Here is a 5,242-nt window from a genome sequence, read left to right as displayed (position 1 = left end):
TCATATCAAAACACAAGTGTTATTTTCAGGATGTTGACAAAATGTGCAGTCACGCACAAAAGGACAGCTTTGAAATCGTATTTCTTGACTGGGTGAAAATGATTAAACTTTAAATCTCCATAACTTTTTAAAAACATTTTTCTGGAAAAAGTTGAATAACTCCAGCAATTTAACTTGGAAAGAAATATTAATGTGCCAAGTTCTAAAACTTTCGATAAACTTTAACTTTTGGAATGCTGGTAGCCAAACGAACTAGATCCGTATTTGCTCCAGTAAAATTGTGTCATCTGACTCTGCACTATTGACTTCTTCTTCTCTTTGGGAATGCCATACTGCTTTTCTGATGCCGTCTATAGAAATTCGTTTTCGCATTTTCACTTTATTGACGTCACCAGTCAAGAACATTTGTCGACAGTACAGTAGCGATTATTTATCATTTGGATTTATTTCTTCTCCTCAGAACTGTCAGGCACCAATGTGTCTTCTTTGCCATCAAACATTGACCAATGAAGCAATGAAACCCTCATGCTTGAAGTATCACTTTGATGCAAAGCGTTCTGACAAGAAGGATAAACCGTTATCATACATTTTGTAACTGAGCTCCTCTTTCAAAAAGCAAATACAAACATTCAACATGCTACTCCAGAAAACTAGTAAACAAAAGAATGACGGGTTGATTGCATCGTACAGCATTGCATTGCTTGTTGCTATGTCTGGGAAGTCTCACACAATTGGAGAAACATTACTTCGCCCCCAGTTATCGAAGAGGTTTTGTCAACTGTTATGCACAAAAAACGCGATAACATTATGAAAAAAAATCCCACTTAGTAATAACACAATTTCTCGACGCATCGATGAAATGGCCAACGATGTCGAACATCAGCTTATTAATATTCTCTAGCGTTCTGAATTTTCTATACAAGTGGATGAGTCAATTGTTGTCGATAATCAATGTTTGATGATGGTATATGTTCGGTATTTCAGCGAAGACCTTCATACTTATGAGGAATTACTGTTCACAGAGAAATTGCCGCTTGATTCAAAAGGTGCAACGATTTTTCACACTCTCAAGCCTTTCATTTTTGAACGTAATATCCCTGTCTGTGCGTCTGATGAAGCCCCTTCAATGATAGGAAGATACAGAGTTTTTCATCTCTCCTAAAGCGCGTGAAATTTCACACCAGATACTAACTGTTCATTGCTTGGCACACCGGCAGCATTTAGTGGCAACAAGTATGAACAGTAGATTGAATGATGCGCTACAGTTAGTTATCAAGACTGTGAACAAATTGAAGTCCAGTCCCTTGTCTGATCGAATTTTCTGTCAACTCTGTCTGAGAAATGATGAGGACCATACTAAACTCTTATACCATACCGAGGTGCGGAGGCTGTCAAAAGGAAGCTGTGTTTTACGCTTTGTTGAACTGTTTCATATAATATCTTTTTCACTGAAAATACTCCACTATCCGCTTCATTGAAATTGGTGTTGTTTAAGACTAAAATTTCAAAACTTCAATTCCATCAATTTCCACAACTTGATTCTTTGAAAGAGGAATTGATCGATGAGGATTTAACAACATATCACAACTATTTACAATCATTGCACGATAACATGGTGGAACGATTTCAAGATGTTATTGCGCTGAATATTCCAAATTGGTATAGCAATCCATTTGAGGTCGATGCAGTCGATTGCGAGGATGATTTTTAGGAGGAATTGATAGAATTTAAAAATAGCAATGACGCTATGTCAAAGAAGGTTTGTGGTACCATCAGAGTATATCGAATTCCTATCCCAATCTGTGGAAACAGCTGAAATTACTTTTGTTTCCATCATACCTGGTTGAATCTGGTTTTAACCATGTTGGAATTTTATTTTCCCATAAAAGAATTGGACTGGATGTGATACAATGAAGAGATTTGCGGCTAAAGTCGACAAGTTTGAAACCGAATGTATCTGCACTAGCTGCATCGCACCAGACACATGGTTCTCATTAAAAAGTTTTATTCTTTTCCTTTATAATACAATCATTATTTTCGCATCGGTAGCTCTGATCAATGGTTCATTTGGAGAAAATGAAAATCAGTGTAAAAGAAAGGCGAAAGTTTCCAGAAGTCAATTTGTCTGCATAATATAGAGTTAACGCTAGAATTTTATTTACACTAATGGTTAAATTAAACCCCGATAAAGGATTTGTAAACAACCGCATATTTAGTCCAAACAGCACAATCAGGGCAACGGGCCTACGATATAATGTGTGTGTCAAATGATGCAGGGAGGGGGGGTTCTAGGGAATTTTGTGTTGGAGGTTGTGTCACGGATTTTCTTTTTACACAGGTGGGTGATGGAACATTTTTTCGCTGATAGGTGGGCGATATTACAATTTGGCACGATAAGTTTGGGAAACACTACCTTAACGTTTGTTGTCCTCTTTAACAATTATATATATATATAGGTGATATAAAAAACTTAAGTTCAATTCAAAACATTACACTCTCCATTATCCACTCAACCTCCACCACCACCTCCACCACTATCATCGTCATCATCTCTCTTTGCCTTTCTTTATTCTTGTAGCGGTTTAGATAGATAGTTGAATGATCTCCCTCGCAGGAAATTTCATAGAGGAACCTCCCTTTTCTTAGTTTCTCGCAACATCGATACCACGTATTTCAATTCTTAATTATTCAAGAAGCTTGGCATGTCTTTGGAAGCTTCAAGAATGTATAGCGTTCCATTAATAAAAACAGCTTACTAACCGATATTTTCACTTCTTAGTCTAAGATTAGAGCCATTCACATCGTTACTATGTTCGTTTATTCCTATACGTTTCATAACCGATATGACTGAGAGCCATCATTTCGCTGTTGTTTTCCACTTCCCATCTCTGCACTTTCTTGCATAAGATTGGTTACTTCGTTCAACTAGCTACTACAATTTGATTCTATGTATTATAACTAAAGGAAGAATTAAATATATTTTGATGTAGTACATGTATAGATCTTGTATTTATTCTTCCATCTTTGTATGAACTCTTGTGATAACAGAACATACAGCCACATCAAACACACTGTGCTATCTATATATTTCACTACAATCTCACCATCAGAACATCACACATCTGTTAAAATTCCTATTTCATAACCTTCAACTAACGTTATAACCACGTAATAAATACTACGTTCCACCTACTGCATGTCATTAACGCTTCTCTTTCCCCATTTTTCTTCTTATTTTTCTCTCGACCTCTTTTTCTCTATCCCTCCTTGTCTTTCACCCTGTTTTTCTCTCGCTTTTCACCGTACGTGTTTTTTCTCTCTACTGTTTCTTTCTCCCTCATTTTCTCTCGTTCTTCGCCTTTTCCTTTAACTCATCTCCTGAAAGTGTTACAGACCCACTAAGTAAATAACTGACGGAGGAAGAAGCAGAATTGCTTGTTTTTTGTTAATTATTGTTATTGTTTTTGTTGAATAAAATTTGTTGAAAAAAAGCTGCAATAATTATGCACCGACCCAACAGATAGATTGACAGACAGATACACACACATACAGAAAGATAGATAGATTTATGTATGATGGAACAAAAACATAAAGAGGAAGTTATCAGAGTATCAAATCGATTTATAACATTTTATACAGCATCCATCCTTCCGGCCATCACCCCGCCCTCTCTTACTGTGTGGGCCATGGTCAGGGGTGAGAGTCAGGTAGTAAGAGATGACGAACACTGGGTCTTTCAGGGATAGTTTCCCCGCCACCCATTTCTGGGGAGGAGGTCACCTCTTCCTAGGTCTTTCCCTGTGTGAGGCCTACATCAAAAGAAACTCCAAGGAATTTAACCGGTCTGTCCGTGCAACAGCCCCTCTATACCTAATACCGCTTGAAATTCCAACGTCTGCAGTAGTACCTTTAGAGCCAATACATAGAAAAGCCGAAGGAATGTCTCTCTTGACTGGTCAGTGGCATGATACTGAATGATTAAAACAGGTGGCTATTTACTCACATTACCGAGTAAATGTTGCTGTATATTGAAGCGATCCTGCCTCTGAAGTCACACACAAAATCAGCCGCCAAGTATAGATCAGAGCTCCGCCGCTAGGTTTTATCCAAACTTTCTATGATGTATTGCTGGGAGTGGAAACTATTTGGCATGGTACATGTCTGTGCCTCACCCACCAGAGGGTGAGGTTGGTAAAATCCCTTCCCTTGTCCCGGTCCTTTCTCAGCAACACAACCATGACAGTTTTTCTAAGATTCTACCTTTCAAATGCCAGTTGTAGTAGACACCTACCATATCTGGCACATGGAAATAAATCTCGCAGAGAAAACAATCTAGCTCCGGCAATGATTCTCTCACACAGCCCATCATCACTTCACGAATTTCATCAGAACTCCGCATTCCCAGTCGAGAACTGTGCAAAGTCGCAAAGTCGGCAAGGTATGCCACTCCAAACATCGAGAAGCTCATGCCTCTCACGATCGGTCAAAGATCGAATTGTGGCTTGTTACCGCGTTGTACTTCCGCCTCCCGAGACCATCGAGTAACTTTTCTTCTCTCATGCCTAGCTTCAACAACACAGCTTGCGTACTTAGTAATGAAGAATCGGTCAAGAACCAATCTTTTCGAGAGTACGTCATTCGCTGCGGCCCCTACTAGCCATTACTCTTCTAACTAGCTGTTCCTCTACTTTAGAATACTCATATACTATTTCTATACTAAACCTAATCAACTGAAATCTAATAGCTCTTTTCATTGACCACCACCACTAGTTGCCGTTCAATTAACTCCGAGAACAGAGACCGGGTTTACGGTAATGTCTACATACATTCACTAATGCTTGCACATCGTTGACTTCTAGCATACTCCATCTGCCGAAATTACAAACGTTTTGTAATTCCGACTCCCCAGACACGGTTGTAGGATCGGAATTACCATGCTCCCTTTCCTTAGTTTTCTGTATTCTTTTTACCCCAAGCTATTCTAATCTTCAAGTCTATAAATATCTATATGCTTTTAAGCGAGTGTTGATCTACTAAATAGTTTAATTTTTCTTTCTCGGTCATTCTCTCTCCGTTTTCCTCTCTCTCCCCCTCCCTCTCTATCTTTATATAAATGCAACTCTATATATGTCTACATGTGTATATCTAGGTATATTTTATATGTCAATCCCATGTGTGTTTATTTGCAGCATTATATCTATGTAAGTGTATATATATATATATATATATATATATATATATA

The 5,242-nt window shown here is 38.2% G+C and overlaps 1 protein-coding gene across 1 annotated transcript in view; it reads left to right on the top strand.

Moving 5' to 3' along the window:
* LOC106876262 (leucine-rich repeat and immunoglobulin-like domain-containing nogo receptor-interacting protein 3) overlaps positions 1-5,242 on the top strand; it is a 15,757-nt gene that overhangs the window by 1,174 nt on the left and 9,341 nt on the right. The gene's annotated exons all lie outside the window — the stretch shown is intronic.

Source organism: Octopus bimaculoides, chromosome 30 (assembly GCF_001194135.2).
Source record: "Octopus bimaculoides isolate UCB-OBI-ISO-001 chromosome 30, ASM119413v2, whole genome shotgun sequence".
NCBI classification, from domain to species: Eukaryota; Metazoa; Mollusca; class Cephalopoda; order Octopoda; family Octopodidae; genus Octopus; species Octopus bimaculoides.
Note: the sequence above shows the minus strand (reverse complement) of the source record. Positions and strands in the feature narration are given on the sequence as shown.